The 25,893-nt window shown below is 38.8% G+C and overlaps 1 pseudogene; it reads right to left on the reverse strand.

Moving 5' to 3' along the window:
* LOC143039264 (ATP-binding cassette sub-family F member 1-like) overlaps nucleotides 1-6,126 on the reverse strand; it is a 7,508-nt pseudogene extending 1,382 nt beyond the window's left edge.
* Between the last annotated feature and the right edge of the window lie 19,767 nt (nucleotides 6,127-25,893).

The following is a 25,893-nucleotide window of genomic DNA, read 5'->3' on the forward strand; positions in this document are numbered from 1 at the left end:
CTAGGGTAGTGGGTCAAGGGTTGGAGATGATTAAAGAAAATGGAGAAAAGTGGGAGGTGAGCCAGTTGTTGTTTGCTGACGACACTGCGCTTGTAGCAGGATCAGAGGAGTGATTGAGGAAGTTAGTGACAGAGTTTGAGAAGGTGTGTGAAAGAAGGAAGCTGAAGATTAATATGGGTAAAAGTAAGGTGATGAGATGTACAAGGGGAGAGAGTGACAGTAGGCTGGAGGTGAGCATTAAGGGTGAAAGACTGAAGGAAGTGGATAGTTTTAGACACTTGGGTACGAATGTGGCAGAAAAGGGAAAAGGGGGTGGAGGTAGAATGTAGATTGAGAGAAGCGAGTAAATGCCTTGGTGGATTGATAAGTGTACTGAGAAATAGACATCTGGGAATGGATGCTAAGAGAAGGTTATATGAAGGAGTGATTGTGCCAACAGCATTGTACGGGGCAGAAACATGGAACATGAGAGAGGAAGAGAGAAGGAGTTTGAATGTGTTTGAGATGAAATGTCTGAGAAGTATGATAGGGGTTACTAGGCTAGATAGAGTGAGAAATGAGGAGGTGAGAAGGAGAACTGGGGTGGAAAGGGAAATGGGAGATAGGGTTGATGAAAGGGTATTAGGATGGTTTGGACACATGGAAAGAATGAGTGAAGAAAGATTAGTAAAAGAAGTGTGGAAGGCAGAGGTGGAAGGAGTGAATATGAGGAGGCGTCCTAGGATGAGATGGATGGATGGGGTGAAAGGGGCTTTACAAAAGAGAGGAATGTCTGTGGAGGAAGGACGGGAGAGGACAGAAGATAGGGGTGAATGGAGAAGGGTTGTGTATAGATGAGGCTGTGATGCATGAGGGGGAGTGGGTGGGGGATGGGGGGTGAGGAAGTATATACGAGTAAAATAAATTGACGCAGCCCGAAGGGATTTCTCCCCGTCTTCTCCTTTTCTACATGAGGGGACGGAGAGGGGGGGTCGCCGAATTTATGAAGCGGCCTTGCTGTGGATGTGCTGTATCTTGCGACACTGCTCTTGACCCAGGGCAGTGGACAGGATGCAGGGATGACCCGTCATCCAGGAGGTGCCAAGATAAGAAGGAGGGAGGAGGGGAGTGGAATATATAGGAAATGGAATGGGTGGGAGTGGTTTCTATGCCTTTTTCTTTTTGGCTACCCCCCATGTAGGGGGAAAAAGCCTTTGGTATATGTATGTATGGCTTTCAGTTCTTCATAAACTTCTTGTAAACGATCCATATCTACAGTCTTGTTCTTCTCCTTCATGTTAGCTTCTAATTCATCCCTCTCATTGATGAGCTCTGCTCGTTTCTTGTCTGCCTGCAGGACAACATCGATGGCTGCGGTGTCATCAGCAACCACTTCCTGTTCACAGTAGAGCAAATCTATGTTTGGGGGAATATTAAGAGCACGATTCTGGATGTGAGGGAGTAGGGTGGTCTTTCCATGCCCATCGGGGCCTACCAATCCATATCTGCGCCCTTGTGCAATAAGTAGGGAAGCATTGCTGAACAATGCTTAACCTTTTGCAGAAATACTGAAGTTTTCAATCTTAATGTCTACTGCATTTTCAAGCTGGTCTTGCTGCTTTGCAGATTTTTCTTTCTGGGACACAGTAAAGTTTTCATCAATAGATGAAGACCCATGGCCACCTTTCTTGAGCATTGCCTCCATATGCTCTGCATATTCCTTTTCTTTTTTAAGTTTCTTTCTTTCCTTGTGGCTAAGCTTTTGCATGGCTTTCCTTTCTTCTCGTTTCAATCTCTTTATCCTCTCCTCTTCTGTTTCCTCTTCTTCTTCTTCCTCCTCCTCAGACTCCTGAACTACCTGTGGTGCTGGTGGTGGAGCTTCTGGTGTGTGTATTTACCTAGTTGTATTTTACGGGAAGGGGAGCTATGCTCGTGGTGTCCCGTAAATGTGTGTGTGTGTGTGTGTGTGTGTGTGTGTGTGTGTGTGTGTGTGTGTGTGTGTGTGTGTGTGTGTGTGTGTGTACCAACTTAATTGTAATATACAGGAAAAGAACTCACTGTTGGAGTACTTTCTTCCTCTCCCTCATTAGTTTTTAATTCACTTGTAGTTTTAATATATAAATATATCGCATGCTTGCAACTCTGGCACTGGAACACATTACTACACATGTCTAGCTTGTTAATATTTTGACTACGGCTTTGCTCTCTTTTTCATTTTGTCCTTTTAGATAATGTATTTCACAGTAACTCTGCTATGTGTGTGTGAGAGAGAGGGGGGGGGGACGAGGGAGAGAGCATCGGTTCCTGGTACAACGTGAGCCCACATGTGGTCCAACTGGCTATGTTGACATTTTCTGTGCACCAAATGTTCGAAATGCCTAGACCATCAAAACAGACGAGGGCTGCAATAGAGAGGGGAGAAAACTAGTCATAAGGAAGAGAGGAAGCGTGAAGAGGAGAGAGCTAATGCTGTCACTCCCGGCCCATCATCAACTGTTACTGCTACACCCCTGCTCACACCAGTGATATTACCTACAGCTACACAAGACAAGAGAGAAAAGGAAAAACAGAAAAAAGAAAGAAGCAGAGGTAGCAGCAAAGGAAACACGTTCATTTCATGGAGGTAAAGCACCAACACTGAAGCCTATCCCTCCCACAACAATATGAAGGTCAGAATCAATGTTGAAATAGATATGGCCCTTAAGACTGACAGAAGAAAGCCTCCTAGGAAGATGTTCGCAGGGCAAGACCCAGAACCCTAACGAGTCTATTCACTCACGAATCTGGAAGCCCAAAACTCAAGACCCAGGGCAAGGTTACTTTGGACTTTGCTATTGCCCAGGCTGTACTCAATAAAAATATTGGGTACAGAACTTGGTATTGCGAACGCCAGAGTACTTCGCTATCTGAAGAAGATGGGTGAAGAACGAGAACAAGTAGGTCCATCAAAACCCAGGAAAAAGAGATTACAGTTGAAGGACCCTGAGACCTAGTATGATGCAGGAGACTTCTAGGCTGCTGATGATCTTGGCTAGGAGCAGTACCTGAACAAGGAAGATGCCTGTCACTGGGAGAATAAAGTCCTTGCTAGTGTCAGATACAATTTCCAGATAACCCCAGAAGTGAGGTCTCTGTATCGGTAAAGGGTTACAAATCTCCACCACCAATTACACCCATTACATTGATGTCTAGAATGTAAAAACCTCAAAGTAAACTTTGAAGCCTTTTTTTTTTCTTTTTTTCTCCTAAGGTAATGTCATTCAAAGTACTACTACTCAAAGGATTACAAAGGCGGAGCATGCCGACAGGAGACTCTTTGGTCCATATCTATGTCGGATGCGAAAAAAAAATCATAATAATAATAAATGAATAAATAAAAACTATAATAATGTAAATAACAAATAAAATAAATAAATAAATGCATAGGTATGGTTAAATGATAAACAAACAGGTAAATAGTAAATAATAATAAATTAACATATAACTAATAATAAATGAAAATCAAATAGACAAATGAAACAAAACAAAAACAAATAATATAAAATAAATTATAATCATTACAGTATCTTGCTTAGGTGTTTATCTAAATGATTCTTAAAGCTTCGAACTGAACTACATTGCACTGCCTCTGCAGGAAGTTTATTCCATTCATTAATTACACGGTTGGTGAAGTTGTTTCTACCTACTTCCAAATTGAATCTATTTCCGGACAGTTTGAGACCATTGTTTCTTATTTGATTCTCATTCAGTGTGAAAATTTTGTCACTTTTGATGTTGTTAATTCCCTTTACAATCTTAAAGACCTGTATCAAGTCACCTCTGAGTCTACCCTTTTTAGGGAAAAAATATTCATATGTTTTAGTCGATTATCGAATGATTTATTTTTTTATATTTGGAATCAGTTTTGTGGCTGGCCGTTGTACTTTTTCCAGTCTGTCAATCTTAATGAGATTCGGTGACCATACGGAAACAGCATATTCCAAATATGGACGAATTAACGATTTATATAGCTTGTTAATGAGTGATGGACTTTTGAAGTCAAAAGATCGCGCAATCAGTCCTAGAATCTTACTTGCTTTCTCAGAGGCTGAAATACACTGTTTGGATGATTTTAGATCGTTACTGATAATCACGCCGAGATCCTTTTCACTATTCACTTTTGTTAACGAATTTCCAAATAACTTGTAATCGTACTGTTATTTTTACCTATGTGCATTACCTTGCATTTACTTATGTTAAATTTCATTAGCCACTTTTCAGACCATTGCTGTAATTTATCTAAATCTTCTTGAATATCTAATTGGTTTAAGTGATCATTTGCCATTCCGCATAGTTTTGTATCATCAGCAAATTTGGAAACAGTAGATTTAGTCCATGGTCTATATCATTTAAATATATACTCTCACAATTTATGGCCTATTTGCATGATTCTATTTTCATTTGAAAGCTGACATACTGTCCTACATTCTGAATATCGTTTATTATGAATATTAGAATTTCTAGAAGGGTTTATGTTATAAACAGTTTAAAAAATCAGCTGGGTAAATATACCAGTAGAGCAAAAAATAACCACCGAACTTCACGTTTAGTATGCCCAACCCTTCCTTTAAAAAATGCCAAAGCATAAGCCCAAACAGCTGGGTACTACTAGCTGCTTGAATATTGATTATTTTTGCACTTTATCAGAATGACTACAATGATGAACAAAACTTCCGGAAAAAAAATCAGATTCCTAGCTCAATTAGGAAAAAAAAAATCTGAAACAGATTGACGTCCTTCTCTCATCACACATTTTATCTACAAGGCTGATAACCAATTATCATTGTGTTCTCTCATTCATACTAATTTTAAAATACAAATAGTAACCAGAACTGGTTTCCAGTCTTGCAAATAAAACGAAGAGATTAAATGTACTGAACCTACCATCATTCTAAGAATGAAGAGAAAGAGGTGCCTTTGTGTGTGTGTGTGTGTGTGTGTGTGTGTGTGTGTGTGTGTGTGTGTGTGTGTGTGTGTGTGTGAGTGTGTGTGTGTGTGTGTGTGTGTGCGTGTGTGTGCGTGTGTGTGTGTGTTAATGTGTGTGTGTGTGCGCGCGCGTGTGTATGCGTGTGTGTGTGTGTGTGTGTGTGTGTGTATGTGTGTGTGTGTGCGTGTGCGCGCGCGCGCGTGTGTGTGATTCACCATGGTCTTGGATCACGTGTTGGACTCGTAATCGACAGCTATTTCCCTCCCGGAAGAGAGCTCAGAGCTCATATATGACCGATCTATGGGTAATGCTGTGACCTTACACACACACACACACGCACACCCAACTCCCCGCCCAAGAGAGTTGGAGTAACGACTCGCAGCGAAGCGATACATACATATACCAAAGCCCTCCTTACAAGGGAGGTAGCAAAAAAAAAAAAAAAAGACATAAAAACACTCTACCCATTGTATCCCCAACATACTCCACTCCCCACCCTCTTCCCTCCCTCTTATCTTGGCATCTCCTGGATGACGGGTCATCCCTGCCTCTTGTCCACTGCCCTGGGTCAGAAGCAGTGTCGCAAGACACAGCACATCCACAGCAAGACCGCTTCATTAAATCGGGAGCCCCCCTCTCAGTCCCCTCATATAGAAAAGGAGAAAACGGGGAGAAATCCCCTAGGGGGTAATAGCTGTACAATATTGCGGCTAAGTAGCATGCAGCTGATACTTTAAGGTCTATATGGGGCGCCCCTACGGACCAGAGTCACACATCATTTTGTCTGTGATAGAGGAAATCTCTGTTCAGAGAAATAATTATACTTTTATTATACTGCTACTGTCCCTCCGTTATGCTGTCCCCCCCCCACCCCTGTATCATTTCTCTGAATATTCATTTCCTTTTTTCGCCTGGTGGGGGGAAAAGAATGCTGCCACCAAGTTCCCACTTGAGTTGTACGAGGCGACAAAAAATAGGACGGGGATGGGACTAAGCATCCTTCTCTCTGTAACCCCAAAGGGGCACATTCCTAATTAAGAAAATAAATAAATATATAAATAAATTAATTAATTAATAAATAATAAATAATAGCGCAGCGATACTGAAATCATTTCAGCCCAGGCCGGGATTCGAACCCGGGCTACCGTAGTGGTATCCGGGAACTCTAACCACTGCGCCATTGAGTCGTGTGATTCACCATTGGTCTTTGGATCACGGGTTCGACTCGTGAGAGAGAGAGAGAGAGAGAGAGAGAGAGAGAGAGAGAGAGAGAGAGAGAGTGTGTGTGTGTGTGTGTGTGTGTGTGTGTGTGTGTGTGTGTGTGTGTGTGTGTGTGTGTGTGTGTGTGTGTGTGTGTGTGTGTGTGTGTGTGTGTGTGTGTTTTGGTGGATGGATGCCGATATGTGTAGTTGGAAGGGTGATGATGCATGTTGGTTGGTGTATGCTGGTGTGTGATTTACCACCATGGTCTGGGATCACCCGTTGTTCTTATGGTTGACATCTATTCTCTTGAAAGAGACCCCAAACCTTGTACAAACCGATTTATAAATATTGTGTGACACACCGCACAGCCATCCCCAACTTCAAAATGGGCCAGTGACGCCTTGCGTTGGCGTGATTTTGGTGTTTGTGGGTATGTGGGCCAATTGTTTGTATGGGTATTTGGAAGCAGGGATAGTGTAGTTGTTGTATACTGTAGTTGTTGTTCATATATCATTTACCCTGAGTAGTATGTTCATACTTGTTATGATCACACTTCATCTGCACTGACAGATATCTAACTGAATCGTGTAAGCAGCTAAACACGAATTACAGTTGGTTTTTCTATGAAAATCTGAGGATAACCTTGAAAACACTAATATATGCTAGAACCGCCTTTCCATATCGACACTATCTCAGCTCGAGCTAGTTATTGATTAAAACAGCTCTTCCTAGATTCAAATTAGGGAACTACGTCGTCAGTTGGAAATTAGGCGGGAAAAATACACTCCTCCACAACGATGCCGGGCACATTAAATCCGAATTTATCACATTCCTACATATTACCATTTCAAAATATACAATCATGCAATCTAAATGTATGACACTTTGGGTTTCCTTTCCGGCAGCAACATTCAGGCAATGCAGAAACCCACCCATCCACCCACCAAGGCGCCAACGTCTGGATGCCTTCTAAACTCGCTGCTGGCTCACCAGCCTCAGAGGGCAGTCACTGTTCTCGGCACCTTTTCACCAATTATTCGCATTGTTACTTCTCTAGCAACGTTGAAAATGAAGAGTTTATTATCGTAAGCCATGACTCTTAAGTCTATTATCAACTGTCAAGGCAATGCATTTGTTAAAAACAAGAGAGACCATGGATTACACCACCTTCCCCCCGCCTGTTGTGCTACTATGGGCCCAGAGAGTTCGAGTGAAAATTTTACGAACACATGGATATAGTAGTTATCCTTACCTTGAATCCGGGCCGAGTACAAACCAGAAGGTTTCCTAAGGATCACTGCACATCCTGTATAAAGAACAACACGTAACTATTTTCCAGATATCGAATATTTAACGTTAAACCTTGATAAGTAACAGGCCAGAACCTTCGAGTTTGCCATGCTCCGATGTTTCGATGGCGGTGGCGGGAAAGGTGCGGAGGTGGATCAAGTGTCGTCGTACGTTGCGCAGCTCTGCGAAAACGATTCTGCCTGATACGCCTCAATTAACTGATCATGGAAACTTCGAAGCAAAGAAAGTTATTCCTGGCATACACGGCACCACTGAAACTGGCGAAATGTGTCGCTGACACATATTTGATATGTGTACAACAAATATTTTCACGTTGTTCTTGTGTTCGAAACGAACGCCTTCCCGTTGTATCTAACAAACATAATTTATTATAATATGACAGCCGAAGGACGTGTCTCAAGGTATATGTGAACCTATTTACCCTGTTGCCGCTTCGCTGGCAATATTACCCACGCAGTTGGTTTGTTGCAGCGTACAGGCTACCTGTAATTTTTGAGCATGTGATTTTTTTTTATATATATTTTGTATTCCCGTGATTCCCGCCATTCCCAGGGCGAGATTTCATTTTGAAACCGTCATTAGTGGGAAGTCCTACCATACCCAGTGGATTTGTTATATCATTACGAGATATGCCTGTATATATATATATATATATATATATATATATATATATATATATATATATATATATATATATATTAGTAAATTTAGGGTGCAGGTTTTCATCGATACATTTTCCATTAAAAATCACAGCATACTCTGCATTGGTGATTTTCTTCTTTAGACTTTCTATTCTTCTGTTTCTCTTCTGCAGGGAGAGAAAATATGATATTTCCGAACGGGTCCATGTTTGGAAATAAAAACTAACAATAACGACGTTTCGCAAACACATTAGGCATCTTCTGGTAATTCTATTGAATAAATTCCTTATAATATTATAAATACAAAAATGAAGACATTAAGGAGAGGTCAATGGTTACATCAGTCATGTTCTCTAGGTGACACGGGATGCTCCGAAGAGTCCTAAAGTACCGCACATATTTTGTTAAATATTAATTATTGGCATATGGTTTCTAATAAAAACAGCCTGTAAACATTTCAGTTTTTCCTATTACTTTCTTAACCAAAATTGAAGTGCTTTTATTTAATTGGTCCCGTGTAATGCTGGTATTGTGGGATTTTATTGCGCCATTTTGCATGTGAGCCTCCGTGTTAATGTTTGTGTGGTATGGCAAAGCACACCGTTTTTGTATAAATTACATGAGTATTTATATACCACATTATCTTTCTTAAGTTTATCCGTGGTAGCTGCCATATTGTTTATCACCAGCGATGATGTTCTTGGATTACGGAAATAAATTATAAAGTTTATTTTGTCCTCTTGGTTTTTGGGCTTACAGTTTTCATGGATGATGTCTTTTAAAACTTTTTCATCTTTTTTTTTACACGCTGATGACATTGTATTCTGGTAATAAATGTTTATATTATTTTTATTGCTCTCTAATTATTTATCCTTTGTGTTTGCTTTCTCCATATCATTTTTAATTTATTTATCAATGTCCCTCATTGCAAAGCCGTTGTTAGTTAACATTTGCTTGACTCTTAATAAGTTCTTGGTGTAGAAGTTGCCAACTAGAACAAATTTTAAAAGCTCAAGTGACATAGGCACGTATTACGCTCATCTTATATTTAGAGGGACATTCACTAGAACCGTTTAGGCATCTTCCAGAGTTAGTGGGTTTTCTATAGAGAGTAGTGGTGAAAACGCCTTTAGTTCCAACTACCCAAACGAAAAAGGGGATTTTATTATTGACGCTCCTTCCCATCGTAAAGTGTAGACAAGAATATTCTTCCATTTTGTTTTTGTCCAGAAGAATAGAAAGTCTAAAGAAGAACATCACCAATACAGAGTATGCTGTGATTTTTAATAGAAAAAAATATCAGTTAGACAATCACAAGGGGATATTTAATTTTGAAACCTCACTTCTAACACGACCGACATCACAGTGGGGTTAGGATAGATTACTGTTGTTGGTTTAGATTAGGTTAGGCTTCTATTCACTTATTTTTCCTTAACTATTCACTTTTTTATTCTACATTTCCCCTGACTTTATAGCCCTTCCCGCTACTGGGACTGGTGTCAAAAGTCAGTCATATTTTGGTTATTGTTCATTTGCAGGACATATGAGGTATCAAAACACTCAAATGAACTAAAAAAAATGTGAAATGGAAAACAAAGACGTCAATTTTAGTAAACGGTGATAAAAGAAGTTATTATCTCCCGAAAATGCATAGAAAATTACATAAAATTAACTTTAGTTATATGGTATTGGTTGAAGATGTAGCAATAGTACCGTCTTCAATATAGTGCGATTGAGGGTTCCTTTGATAATGGTGGAATAATTTTTGCGGATCGGTGCAGTGGAACGGATGAGATTTTGAGTTGTGAAGGACTTTTCCTCAGACAAATGGTCTCGTCAGGTCATGAGAAATTTGCACTTTCGCTCGCCCTTTACTGTCGATGGGCTGATCAAACCATATATGTATGCCATCATTGCCTTTTGAATAAATCTATTAACATTGTTATTGTGTTACTTCAGGCATGAGTCGGTCGATCACATACTCAAGGCGAATATATGTGTTGAAAAGGTTGAAAGTAGATAAAGGATATAAATGTCTGGTGGGGTTGTGGATTTGTGTCTCCAAATGGAATGCCGATGTTAAAGTCACGTAGTAGGAGATAAGAGAAAGTTAACTGTGCAAGAAGATTAAATAGTATTTCCAGCAACGGGCTTTGAAGCTGTGGGTTATAGAGGGGGAGGGAGAAGAAATAGTAAGTAGACGATACAGAGACTTTCACTGTAGTGGCTTGAAATGTGACATGGGTATGTGTGCAATACCAGAGCGTTCCAGAATTGCTGTTCTTCCTCGATTGGTGTGAGTAGGAAAAGGAAGGATCAGGTAAGAGATATAATTCACATATAGGGAAATGAATGGGTCCAGCAGTGTTTCTTATAGGCAGACGCATTTCAGTTTGAACCGCTAGAGAGAGATACGTAGATTTTCCCAGTTTGGGATGAGTCCACGACAATCCCAGCGTAGTATCGTCTGCGTTGGTGATAAAGTTGGTGGGATATGATTATGGATATAGGTTGTATGTTCCAGTGGGCTGCACGAGAAAGGTTAGGTGGATGTTGTCGGTGTTCTCTCAATGCTTATGAGGCTATGACTGATGAGGGGGCGTTGGGGGGGGGGAGAAGGGATCGTCCTCTCATTTTGGAAGATCCCGCGGAAAGTGTTCATCGGGTTCTTACCGAGGAGCGGATAGAGGGTGTGTGATGATCTCAGTACAGGATGTGGCAATGTGAGTTTTCGTCAACAGACGCTTCACTGTGACCGACACCAGCACTTCCATTTGGTCAGAGTGTCACCTTTGCCTTCTTTACTAAAAACTTAGGGGAATCAGGACAAAGGCTAGTCACCAGTAGTCATGGGATATCGAACCCGGTCTTACGTAATTAAAAATATAATTTAAATCCCAGCATGACATCGACTTCACGCAACATTAAGTAGCCGCGATCACTTGATCAATCTAGAAAGAGAGAGGAGTGAGGGAGGGGGAGTCAGGTTCTTTGGAGATCGACAAAAGTCATTATGATAAAAGATGTATTTGTTAGAAGAACAATAAAACATCTGGGGGATTTTCTTTTATTTAAATGACCTTTGGAGAAGGAGAGATCCTTTAATGGACTTTCATGCTGATGAGAAAGTTGTGAAAGCTTTCCGTCCCTTTATTTGACAGGACTTTTTTTTATCATGAGGGGACAGTCGACCGTTTCTTTCCTCTTCTTCTTTTATGCACACTTACACCCGTCTAGAGTATTGGCTGCATGTTATTGTGGCAAAATAGCATGCATTTGATAGTTTAGGGTCAATATGGGGCGCCCCTACGGACCAAGAGCCACACATCATTTTGTCTGTGATAAGGGAAGACTCTGTTCATAGAGAAATGATGACACTTTTATTATAATGCCGACTGTCCCTCCGTTATGCTGTCCCCCCACCCCTTGTTACTGTTCTGTACCATTTCTATGAATATTTATTTCCTTGTTTCGCCTATACTGTTGTAGGGGTTAGAATGCTGCCATCAAGTCTTTCCACTAGAGTCGCAAAAGGCGACAAAAAACGGGACGGGGGTTAGGACTAGGAATCCTGCTACCTGAAGCCCTGCAGGGGACATTCCTAGAAAAAAAAATACAGAAGAGAGTAAAAGGGAAGAGGTAGGCAGTATGTTTGTCAGAAGAAAGATGGATGTGCTGGCTTTGAGTGAAACTTAAATGAAAGGAAAGGGCAACTGTGAGTTTGGGAGTGTAGTTGGGAGGTTCTCAGGAGTGAAGAGGGGACGAGAGAGAGAAGGGATGGCTATACTAGTAAGTGAAGAGATAGGTAAGCGCATAGTGGAGTGGAAAGAGGTTTCTTCAAGGTTGATGTGGATGCAGGTTAAGCTGGAAAGGGAGATGTGGGTTTGTAAGTGCGTATGGGCCGAGTAATGAGAAGAGCGTAGAGGAAAGGGAGGCTTTTTTGGGTAGATTTAAATGAGTGCACAGAGGGATTAGGGAGAAATGTCAATGTAGTTGTATTGGGAGACCTTAAAGCTAGGGTAGAAAACAAACCAATAGATGGAGTGATTGGAAAGTATGGAGTTCTAGGTAAAAATCGTAGTGGAGTATTGATGGTGGAGATGTGTCTCGAAAGAGAGTTGATGATAACAAATACAGTGTTTAGGAAGAAAGTCAAGCATAAGTACACATGGGAGAGGGTGGTGGATGGAAGGGTGGCAGATAGAGCGTTAATGGACTATGGTAGGAAGAGTTAAGGATGTACATATTTTAAGAGGAGAGAGTAAGGGAATATCAGATCATTTTCTGGTGGAAGGTAAATTGAGAGTGGAGAATAGGTGGAGAAAGAGGAAAAGGGTAGACGGTAGAGAGGTACTTAGAGTGAACTCCTTAAATGAGAAAGAAAAGGAGAAGGAGTATAAGAAGAAGCTGAGGGAGGAATGGGAGGGAGTGAAGGATAGAGTAGAACTAGGAGTGGAGGATGAATGGGGATTGTTCAAGGAGGGAGTCATAAGGTGTGGAAGGATGGTATGTGGAACAAGGAGGACAGGAGGATATAGAAGGAAGGGTAGTGAATGGTGGGATGAGGAAACAAAGAAGGTTGTAGAAGAGAAGAAGCAGGCATTCATAGATTGGCTGCAAATTAGGACGAGGGAATATGTATGAGAGGTACAAAGTAAAGAGAAGGGAAGTCAAGCATAAGATATAGGAGGAAAAGAGGAGAGCAGGTGTGAAATGGGGTAAGAGTATGACAGAAAATTTTGAAAGTAATAAAAAGATGTTTTGGAAAGAAATTAAGAGAAGAAGAGGAGGCGAATCAAGTAGAGAAGAAAAGGTAAAAGGTGCAGATGAAGAGACGATAATGGAAGAGAAGGCAGTGAGAGGAAGGTGGGCAGAGTATTTTAGGGAGTTACTAAATGTGATGGAGGATAGGGAGGGAAAGGTAGTTGCAGTGGGAAGTGGTAAGAAAATGACAGAGAGGGGTGAAGAAAATGGTGGAGAAATAGGGAAAGATGAAGTGAAAGCAGCTGTTAAGATAATGAGAGCAGGCAAGGCACCTGGTTTGGATGGATGCCATGCAGAATGTCTGAAAAAAAAGGAGGTACAGTTGTGATGGACTGGTTGGTGAGGTTATTTAATTTTTGTTTAAGAGAGGGTAGAGTGCCGGAGGACTGGAGGAGTGCCTGTATAGTTCCACTTTACAAGGAAAATGGGGACAAGTGTGAGTGTAGTAGTTTCAGAGGGATCAGCTTGTTAAGTGTAGTTGGGAAGGCTTATGGGAGGGCATTGATTGAAAGGATTAGGAGAGGAACAGAGGGAGTAATTGGTGAGGAACAGTGTGGGTTTAGGACAGTTAGGGGTTGTGTAGATCAGATTACAAAGGATTACAAAGGATTACAAAGGCAAAGCATGCCGACAGGAGACCTTTTGATCCATATCTAGGTCGGATGCAAAAAAAAAAAAAAAAATTAATAATTAAATTAAAACTATAACAATGTAAATAACAATTAAAATACATAAATAAATGCATTGGTATAGTTGAATAACAAACAAACAGGTAAATAGTAATTGATAATAAATTGACATATAACTAATAATAAATGAAAATCAGACAGACAAATTATAACAAAACAAAAACAAATAATATAACATAAATTATAATAATTACAGCATCTTACTTAGGTATTTATCTAAATGATTCTTAAAGCTTCGAACTGAACTACATTGCACTACCTGTGCAGGAAGTTTATTCCATTCATTAACTACACGGTTGGCAAAGTTGTTTCTACCTACTTCCAAATTGAATCTATTTCCGGACAGTTTGAGGCCATTGTTTCTTGTCTGATTCTCATTCAATGTGAAAATTTGGTCACTTTTGATGTTGTCAATTCCCTTTAAAATCTTAAAGACCTGTATCAAGTCACCTCTGAGTCTACGCTTTTTTAGGGAAAACAGATTCATGTGCTTAAGTCGATTTTCGTATGATTTATTTTTGATATTTGGAATCAGTTTTGTGGCTCGCCGTTGTACTTTTTCCAGTCTGTCAATGTCTTTAATGAGATTCGGTGACCATACGGAAACAGCATATTCCAAATGTGGACGAACTAACGATTTATATAGCTTGTTAATGAGTGATGGACTTTTGAAATCAAAAGATCGCGCAATCAATCCCAGAATCTTATTTGCTTTCTCAGAGGCTGAAATACACTGCTTGGATGATTTGAGGTCGTTACTGATAATTACGCCGAGATCTTTTTCACTATCCACTTTTGTTAACGAATTTCCAAATAACTTGTAATCGTACTTGCTGTTATTTTTACCTATGTGCATTACCTTGCATTTACTTGTGTTAAATTTCATTAGCCACTTTTCAGACCATTGCTGTAATTTATCTAAATCTTCTTGAATATCTAATTGGTTTGAGTGATCATTTGCCACTCCGCACAGTTTTGTATCATCAGCAAATTTGGAAACAGTAGATTTTAGTCCATGGTCTATATCATTTATATATACTATGAATAGAAGTGGCCCAAGAACGGAACCCTGAGGAACTCCACTTGCAACACTTTTCCATCCAGAAGTTTTTCCATTTAAAACAACTCTCTGTTTTCGACCTTTCAACCAATTACTAGTCCAACCTAATAGGCTACCACTTATTCCATGCAAAGCTAATTTAGTAAGTAGTCTTTCGTGTGGGACGGTATCAAAAGCTTTTGCAAAGTCTAGATATATTAAATCTATATTGTTTCTTTTGTCATAATTCGAGACAACTGTGTTGTAGAATTCGAGTAAGTTAGTCACGCAAGAACGTTTCCGTCTGAAACCATGTTGGCTATCATTTATCAAATGGTTACTTTCTAAATGATATTCGATAGCATCTCTGATGATAGTTTCCATTATTTTTCCTACGATCGAAGTCAAACTAATAGGCCTATAGTTATTTGGTTTCTTTTTGTCACCTTTTTTGAATATGGGAGTAACGTTAGCTAGCTTCCATTCTCTTGGGACATCTCCGGATATGATGGATTTCTTGAAAATAATTTCTAATGGAACAACAATCTCATTTTTCATTTCCTTTAAGATTCTTGGATGCCAACCGTCAGGCCCTGGTGTTTTATTAACTTTGAGTTTGTCTATACACCTTTTAATTGTTTCTTTTGTTATATTTACCGTAGTGAGTAGGTTTACCCCAGACTTTTCACAGGTTTCAGTTTGGAATTCACTTTGAGGTGTTTCGTTTACGAATACCGAGCTAAAATAATTGTTTAAGAGATTACACATTCCTTCATTTGAATATTCAAGTTGACCGTCAGCAGATAATAGTGGACCAATGTGATTCCTAACAACCTTTTTATCTCTAATGTAACTATAGAATTCTTTGGGATTCTCTTTGGATTTATCAGCGATGTTCATTTCGTATTGTCGTTTTCTTTTTCTTATTGTCTTTTTTAAATCTCTCTGTATTGATACATAACTTTCATAGTCATTAGATGCACCCGAGCACTTATATTTCTTATAAGCCTGTCTCTTTTTAGCAATACTTTTTTCAGTTTCTTTGTCGAGCCACTTTGGGCGAGCCTGATTTGGGGGACGTCTGTCCTTAAAAGGAATGTAAGTTTGAATCATCTTAGTGAGCGTATTTTGAAATATTTCCCACATCTGATCTACAGGCCTTTCGTTTAATTTTGCCTCCCAATCTGTAAGCTGAAGCTCCTGACGTAGTTCTATGAACTGAGCTTTACTGAAATCGGGTATTTTAGAAGCACAAGTATCTATTCTAAAATTGTTTAGGAGTTTGAATCTGACTAAATTGTGATCGCTATTTGCAGATCTTTGTGGTAAGACAGATATGCGAGAAAGCTATAGGAAAAGGTAAGGATTTTTTTGGGGGCTTTTATGAATTTGGAAAAGGCTTACGACAGGGTAGTCAGGAAGGCATTGTAGGAGGTATTGCAGATATATAAGAGCAGTCAAAAGTTTTTACGAGAGTAGTAGAGCTTGTGTTAGGATTAGAAATGGAGAGAGTGAATGGTTTAAGGTAAAGATGGGACTTCGTCAGGAATGTGTTATTTCGTCCTGGCTATTCAATCTATACATGGATGGGGTGGTGCGAAAGGTGAATGCAAGGGTAGTGGGTCAGGGGTTGGAGATGGTTAAAGAAAATAGAGAAAAGTGGGAAATAAGCCAGATGTTGTTTGCTGAAGACACTGCGCTTGTAGCAGGATCAGAGGAGGGATTGAGGAAGTTAGTGACAGAGTTTGAGAAGGTGTGTGAAAGAAGGAAGCTGAAGATAAATGTGGGCAAAAGTAAGGTGATGAGATGTACAAGGGGAGAGAATGACAGTGGGCTAGAAGTGAGCATTAAGGGAGAGCGAATGGAGGAAGTGGATAGTTTTAGATACTTGGGTGCGATTGTGGTAGTAAAAGGAGGAGTGGGGTGGAGGTAGAATGTAGATTGAGAGAAGTAAGTAAATGCCTTGGTGGATTAAAAAGTGTAATGAGAAATAGACATTTGGGAATGGATGCTAAGAGAAGGTTATATGAAGGAGTGATTATGCCGACAGCACTGTACGGGGCAGAAACATGGAACATAAAAGAGGAAGAGAGAAGGAGTTTGAATGTGTTTGAGATAAAATGTCTGAGAAGTATGATAGGATAGAGTGAGAAATGAGGAGGTGAGGAGGGGAACAGGGGTGGAAAGGGAGTTGGGATATAGGGTTGATGAAAGAGTATTAGGATGGTTTGGACACATGGAAAGAATGAATGAAGAAAGATTAGCAAAAGAAGTGTGGAAGACAGAGGTGGAAGGAGTGAATATGAGGGGGCGTCCTCGGATGAGATGGATGGATAGATGGGGTAAAAGGGGCATTACGAAAGCGAGGAATGTCTGTTGAGGAAGGATGGGAGAGGACAGAAGATAGGGGTGAATGGAGAAGGGTTGTGTATGGATGATGTTGTGATGGATGAAGGGTAGTGGGGTGGGGGATGGGGGGTGAGGGAGTATGTATGAGAAATAAATTGACGTCTTCTCCTTTTCTGCATGAGGGGACGGAGAGGGGGGTCAACGAATTAATGAACCGGCCTTGCTGTGGATGTGCTGTGTCTTGTGACACTACCTCTGACCCAGGCCAGTGGACAGGATGCAGGGATGACCCGTCATCCAGGAGGTGCCAAGATGTGAGGGAGGGAAGAGGGTGGAGAGGAGTGGAGTATGTAGGGGATGGAATGGGTGGGAGTGGTTTCTATGCCTTTTTCTTTTTGGCTACGGCCCGTACAAGTGGGAAAAAGAACTTTGGTATATGTATGTATGTATGTATGTATGTATGTATGTATGTATGTATGTATGTATGTATATATGTATGTATGTATGTATGTATGTATGTATGCGTGTATGTATGTATGTATGTATATATATTTCCTCGACTTCCAAATATTTCGCAGATAGGATATATATATATATATATATATATATATATACATATATATATTTATATATATACATGTATATATATATATGTGTATATATATATATATATACATATATATATATATATAACAAATAATTAATGTTATTATAAAGTGTCAAGTTTTCATGATTGTCAGTATGCGTTTTGATACTTTTCGTTGTATTTTATGCATAAAAAATAAAACCCTTCTAAAACAAGGACACCCAAAATATTTTCTATTTTGGCTTTAAAAGAGACTGGATTTCTCTAATAAAGTTATCTAAATATAAAGATTATATATATATGTATGTATACATATATATACATATATATATACATATATATATATAAATATATATATATATGTATATATATATATATATATATATGTATATATTGTTATAGCCAACCGTGAATCGAATGAGACTTTCAAATCTCCCGCCTGCTACTAAAGAAGTCTTGAATTTGTCTCATCACCCCCAACGTATAAACAACGTTGGCACTCGGAACTTGACCATGAAACAATTAACCACGCCCCCCTCGGCTATATAAAGGGGCCGGCCCTCAGCCGACCCTCTCTCTTACCTACTACCCCCCGTAAAGACTTCACCTACCTGGTCTCACCCCTTCGTCGCTGTGATTCGGTATCCCATATGTTTGCAAGTATTACTGTAAACCTTTATCTTGGACTTGTGTGGTGTTATTAGTTATTTGTGTTAAAACTATGTAATTTTGTTAAGCCTTAGTGAACTGTGAGTTGTATGTTTTTTCTTCTGTTAGGAAAGTGTATTTATGTTATTCCTCAGAATACTATGAGTGTATGTTTGTAAATGTAAAAACAGTAAAGCTTTATTTTTTCACTTATTGTAAATATAGATTAAGTTTCGTGCAGACTTCATCTTACCCATCCACCCTTATAATCTTGCTTACATCCAGTCTCATATAGAGGTTTTCATCGGAACGTACTTTAATCCATCTATATTCTCTATACGTTCCACTTTATTGTTACGGGCTTGCTCCCGAACTGAAACTCGACTTACCCCTAGACTCGAAATTCGTTTCATACTTTCCATCAACTCCGGCCAAACTTAGCAAGCCCATGACAATATATATACATATATATATACATATATATATATATACATATATATATATATATATATGTATATATGTATATGTGTGTGTGTGTGTGTGTGTGTGTGTGTGTGTGTGTGTGTGTGTGTGTGTGTGTGTGTGTGTGTGTGTGTGTGTGTGTATACATACATATACCAAAGGCTTTTTCCCCTTTACACGGGGGGTAGCCAGAAAGAAAAAGGCATAGAAATCACTCTCACCCGTTTCATTTCCCATCCACCCTCCTCCCTCCCTCCTATCTTGACACCTCCTGGATGACGGGTCATCCCTGCATCCTGTCCACCGCCCTGGGTCAGAAGCAGTGTCGCAAGACACAGCACATCCACAGCAAGGCCACTTCATAAATTCGGCGACCCCCCCCTCTCCGTCCCCTCATGCAGAAAAGGAGAAGACGGGGAGAAATCCCTTCGAGCTGCGTCAATTTTTTTTCTCATACATACTTCCTCACCCCCCATCCCCCACCCACTCCCCCTCATGCATCACAGCCTCATCTATACACAACCCTTCTCCATTCACCCCTATCTTCTGTCCTCTCCCGTCCTTCCTCTACAGACATTCCTCTCTTTTGTAAAGCCCCTTTCACCCCATCCATCCATCTCATCCTAGGACGCCCCCTCATATTCACGCCTTCCACCTCCGCCTTCCACACTTCTTTTACTAATCTTTCTTCACTCATTCTTTCCATGTGTCCAAACCATCCTAATACTCTTTCATCAACCCTATCTCCCAGCTCCCTTTCCACCCCGTCTGGGGTATTGGCTGCATGTTATTGTGGCAAAGTAGCATGCAGTTGATACTTTAGGGTCTATATGGGGCGCCCCTACGTACCAGAGTCACACATCATTTTGTCTGTGATAGAGGAAAGCTCTGTACATAGAAAAATGATGACACTTTTATACTACGACTGTCCCTCCGTTATGCTGTCCCCCAACCCCTTGTTACTGTCCTGTACCATTTCTCTGCATGTTCATTTCCTTTTTTCGCCTAACTACCCAGTGGTGGGGGCAAAAGAATACTGCCACCAAGTATTTCCACTTGAGTCGTAAAAGGCGACAAAAAAGGGACGGGGGATGGGATTAGGAGTCCTACTACCTGTAGCCCCAAAGGGGGACATTCCTAAAAAAGAAAGTAAAGTTTTGATACTCTTGCTCAAGAAACACGAGTGATGCATCGGAGCGGACGGAACTTACGGCAACGAACTCGAAATGATAATGGACAGTCTCTTAGGAATATAAGATTAGGTACAATCAATGCATCTACATTGAATGGTAAATTGGAGGAGGTTGTTGACCTAATGATGGAGATATGTGAAACCAGGTTAGTTGGAGAGGGTATGAAGAAGATACACAATAATTTTCATCTAATTTATAAAGGAATGAACTATGAAAGAATGTATGGAGTAGCATTTATCCTTGCACCAAACTTTGCAGATAGAGTTGGTAAGATAGATTATGTTAATGAGAGAATATTGGGTATGACACTTCAATCAAAGTAAAGTCTCATTAATACAAGTATACGCACCACAACAAGGAAGACCCCAAGAAGAAAAAGAATTCTTTTATCAGAAATTACAGGATACCTTGGACAAAATTGAGGATGTAGACAAGATCGTACTGGGAGACCTGAATGCCCATGTTGGAAATAAGAGAAACAATATAGAAAGTGTGATGGGTGCATTTGGAATAGGTGAGATGAATGGTAAAGGTGAAAATCTGATAGACTTCTGTATTAGAAACAGCTTGGCTATTATGAATACATTTTTTAAGCACAAAGACACCCATAAATGGAGCTGGTACAGGTGGAATTCTGAAAGAGGAGATTATGTAGAGAAGTCAATAATAGATCTGATCTTAACTAACAACAAAAACATCTATAGAGATGTGAAAAGTATTCCTTCTGTATCACTAGATTCTGACCACCGCTTGGTTTAAGCAAAAATGAGAATAAACAAGTTAAAGCCATTGAAAAAGCTTGTAAGAGAAAGAATAAAAATAGAAAGACTGAAAGAACAAGAAATTGAAAAAACAATACAGAGAGAAGGTTTATGAAGCTAGACCTGAAGGACATCAAGAAACAGAAGATATAGAGATTGAGTGTGGGAATATGAAAGAAAAAAATATCCAAATCGCAAGAGAGGTGATAGGAACAAAGCGAGTTAGTGGAGGAAAGAAAAAGAAAACAGTTTGGTGGACAGAAGAAGTCAGAGAAGCTGTTAAGAACAAAAATGTTGTTTTCAGAAAGTGGATGAAGAGAAGAAATCCTGAAAACAGAAGAGAATACGAAGCAGCAAGAAATGAAGCTGAGAGAGGTTAGGAAAAGAACTGGAAGAGGACATACAGAGCACAAAGAAACTTGTATACAGTATAGCTAAAAGTTACAAAAGGAAAGAAGAAAGTGGGGTGAATACAATTAAAAATAAGGAAGGGAAACTACCCACAGAGGAAGGCGAAGTGGACGAGAGATGGAAGGAATACTTCTCAGAGCTTCTAAATCCAGCAGAAGTGGAGAGACCAACAGATGAAGAAGTTATTCAGAGAACAGAACAAAATAGTATAATAAAAACAAATGAAATTAAAGATGCTATTAAAGGCATGAAAAATGGAAAAGTCCTGGAAGTAATGGCATACCAGTTGAATTACTGAAGGAAAATATAGTTAAGTGGCTAGCTAGAGTTTTTAATGTAGCTTGGAATGAATGTAGAGTGCCAGCTGATTGGGGGAAGGCAATTATTTGTAAAATTTTTAAGAAAGCTGATCGTACCGAATGTAGGAACTATAGAGGAGTATCACTGCTGTCACAAGTGGGGAAGATATATGAAAGGGTACTAGAGAAGAGATTAAGAATAATAGTTGAGGATAAGCTGAAAGAAGGACAATATGGATTTAGACCCCAGAGAGGAACAACGGATGCAATATTCACACTGAAGATGATAATAGAAAAGAACTGGGAGTGGGACCAACATGTGTACATCGCTTTTGTAGATCTAGAAAAACATTTGACAGGTTACCAAGGAATGAAATGTGGGATACTTTAGAAGACCCAACATATATGATAGAACCCTCATTAATTAGAGCTATAAAGAGCCTTTACAGAAATAATGTCAATGCGGTAAGGACCCAGCTAAGAGAGGATAACTGGTTTGACGTAACTGAGGATGTAAGACAGGGTGGTGTGATATCTCCTTTACTGTTTGTGCTGTGCATGGACAGGAGCATGAAGAGGTTGAGACTTGGGGGAGAAGTAACTACATTGGCATATGCTGATGATATTGCGATAATCACAAAGTCTCGTACAAAATTGCAGGATACCCTGAGTGCATGGAATGAAGAATTGAAAAAAGCAAGAATGATAATAAATGCAAATAAAACTAAAGTAATGATGGTGGCGAGAGAGAAAGATGATATTGAGATAGAAATAGATGGAATACAATTGAAACAAGTGGAAGACTTTCAGTACTTGGGAGTTCAAATAAATGAGAGGTGTTATATGGAGAAAGAAATAACAAGCAGAATCGAAAAATATACAAATAATCTAAGATTAATGTATCCACTACTAAAAGACAGACTCATACCATCAAAAGTTAAAGTCATATACAAGACGATACTAAGACCAGTATTAACATATGGCTCAGAGACCTGGACAATAACAATGAGATTAAAGAGCAAGATACAGGCAGCAGAGATGAGAATGTTGCGATTAATAAAGGGAGTAACAAGAAGAGATCGCTTAAAAAATGAGGATATCAGAGATGAACTGGACATCGAATCAATATTAGAATTTGTAGAAAGAAGTAAACTGAGATGGTATGGACACATCATGAGTCAAGAAAGGTACCCTACTAAATATTATCGATGGAATCCAAGAGGGAAGAGACCGGTAGGAAGACCCAGAAAGAGATGGAGAGATGGAGTGGGGGAAGCAATTGAAGCGAGAGGATCAACAATGGGGAGTGTGGAAGAAGAGGAACTTTACTAGGATCGTACCTGGTGGAGAAGTTTCGTGAGGCAACGCAACTGACAGGGCACTGGCCCTACCTGGTGTATGGTGAGAAGGTGAGAATATATATATATATATATATATATATATATATATATATATGTATATATATATATATATGTATATATATATATATATATATATATATATATATATATATATATATATATATATATATATATGCAAGAAGAACCACTGGAGAAAATTAAAACAGCAGACGGTAAGATTTTTCGTGTATTACTCGTATATCTTGAGACAAAGACTTTATCTGAAGATTTACTACACAGAAGATCTTACTGTTTACTGTTTAATTTCATCCAATGGTTCTTCTTGCGTTTTGTTCCCCACAGTGAAGTGAGGTTCCTGCATATATACAGTATTACATATACAGTATATATATATATATATATATATAAATATATATATATATATATGTGTGTGTGTGTGTATTTACCTAGTTGTATTTTACGGGAAGGGGAGCTATGCTCGTGGGGTCCCGTCTTCATATCTCATTTTATCTAAACTATTTTTAAATTCATGTATTGTTTTTGCACACACCACTTTCTCATCTAACTTGTTCCAACTGTCTATTGCTCTGTGAGGAAAGCTGTTCTTTTTAAAATCTCTTCTATAGCTGTCTTTTTTTATTTTCTTTCCGTGTCCTCTTGTATTTCTGTCATCCCATTTTATCAGATTCTCTCTATCAGTAATTTCTATGCCTTTCATGATTCTGTAAATAGCTATCAAATCTCCTCTCTCTCTTCTTTGCTCTAGTGTCTGTAGTTTAAGTTTTTGTAGTCTCTCTTCATATGATAGTTTTGAGAGTGTTGGTGCCAGTTTTGTAATTGCTCTTTGTATTCTTTCAAGTTTTTTTATACATTTTTTTGTACTTGGTGACCATATCGTTGCTGCATATTCCAATCTTGGTCTTATCAGGGTGATTAGGATTTTCCTCACCATTTCTTCATCCAGGTATGTAAATGCCACTTTGATTGTTCTTATTAAATTATAAGTTTCTCCAAAAATCTTATTTATATGTTTCTCAGGTGACATATTATTCATAACAATGACTCCCAGGTCCTTCTCATTTTCTACTTTTTTTATTCCTTCTTTTCCCAAATTATATGATCCTGTTATTCTGTTTTTGCTTTTTCCAAATTCCATTATACTACACTTTTTTGTATTGAACTCCATCTCCCACTTCCTACTCCATTCTTGTACTTTATTTAGATCTCTCTGTAGTGATTCACAATCTTCTTCAGTTTTCACTCTTTTCAGTAATTTTGCATCATCTGCAAAGAAGCTCATATAGCTTTCAATTCCTTCATCCATATCATTAATATATATAGCAAACATTATTGGGGCCAGAACTGTTCCCTGCGGGACACCGCTTATTACTTCATTCCATTTTGAGTGCTGATCTCTTATCACTACTCTCATTTTTCTTTCTTGCAAAAAGTCTTCCATCCAATTTAGCAATTTACCTTGTATTCCTCCTTCATATTCTAATTTCTTAAGCAACTTCTTATGTGGTACTTTGTCAAAAGCTTTTTTTAGGTCTAGAAATGCACAATCAGCCCATCCATCTCTTTCTTGTATTATATCTATTAGCCTTGAATAGAAACATATTAAATTGGTGACGCATGATCGTCCTTGTCTGAATCCAAATTGCCTTGGATTTAGTACGTTGTTTTTTTCCAAGTATTTTACCCATCTACTTTTGATAATTCTTTCACATATTTTTGCTATTGTACTTGTTAGAGAGACTGGTCTATAGTTGGTAGGTTCTTCTTTATTTCCTCCTTTATATATAGGTACTATATTTGCTTTTTTCCAATCTTCTGGAACTTTTCCTTCTTTTAAGGAACTGCTTATTATGCTATGTATTTTGTCTGCCAGTTCATTCCTGCATTCTTTCAGAATCCAGTTTGCTATTTCATCTGGCCCATGCGATTTTCTGACATCAAAATTACCCAAGTGTGTCAATATTTCATTCTTTGTTACTTCTATTTCTTCCATAGGGGGGACTTTTTCCTTCCACTCAATCTCTTCAGGTTGTATATTTTCCCTTGTAAACACTGATTTAAAATGTTTGTTCATAATTACTGCCATTTCCATTTCCTCAGTGTATTCAACTCCTCCTTGTCTTAATTTCTCTAAGTCTTGTTTGTTTTTCAGTTTATTGTTTACAAATCTGTAGAATAGTTTTGGTTGATCTTTACACTTTTCTATAACATCTTTTTCATATTTTCTTTTTTCCTCTCTGCACTTTTGTACATATTCATTTCTATAACCAGTATATATTTTCCATTTTTCAGGTCTTCTGTCTTTTTTCCATCTGTTCCAGGCTTTGTCTCTTTTGTCCTTTAACTCCCTACAACTTTTGTTGTACCAGCATTTTACATATTCTTTTTCTTGTTTTTGTCTTGGGACATACTTTTCCACTCCTTTTTTGTAAATTTTTGTCAAAATATTCCATTTCTCTTCCACTGTTGTTTCTTCTTTGTATATTTCTTCCCAGTTTTCTTGTTGGAAGAATTCTCTTATTTTATCAAAGTTTGTTTTTTCATACATCATTCTTCCTTTTCTATATTGTTCATTTCTTTTCATATATTTTTCTTCATTAAGTTCCAGTTCAATCAATATGTGGTCACTTTTACCTATTGGTGTTTTATATTCAATCTTGTCCACTATTCTAGGTTCAGATGTAATTATTAAGTCTAGCCTCGATGGTTCTTCTTCATTTCTATACCTAGTGTTCTCTTGTATCCATTGTGTCATTGAATGGTCAGTAATCATCTCAAGTAGAGCATTTCCCCATGAGTCATCACCACTCTTTACTGTCATTTCTTCCCAGCAGATTTCTTTGCAATTAAAGTCGCCCATCATAACTATTCTTCCTCCGTCTTCCATTATTTTAGTTAATGCTATCTTTGTGTCCTCTAACATACTTTTATGTTCACTCTCCTCCCATGAGGCTGTTTTCGGAGGCACATAATTGATCACAAATTTTCTGCTCTTCTTATCTCGGTCTTCCACTTCTATCATAATCATCTCTACTGTATTCTTTCCATATATGACACCTTTCACGTTTATATCCTTCTTAGTCAGGAACATAACTCCACCCCCTTGTTTTTTCTCTCTGTTTCTAATCCAATAATTGTATGTATCATGTCCTACACTGTTGGGTGGTAGTGGGCCTTTTAATTTTGTTTCTACAATTCCCATTATGTCCGGTT

The sequence above is a fragment of the Oratosquilla oratoria genome, chromosome 26 (genome assembly GCF_046742065.1).
Source record: "Oratosquilla oratoria isolate Oo_2021 chromosome 26, ASM4674206v1, whole genome shotgun sequence".
NCBI classification, from domain to species: domain Eukaryota; kingdom Metazoa; phylum Arthropoda; class Malacostraca; order Stomatopoda; family Squillidae; genus Oratosquilla; species Oratosquilla oratoria.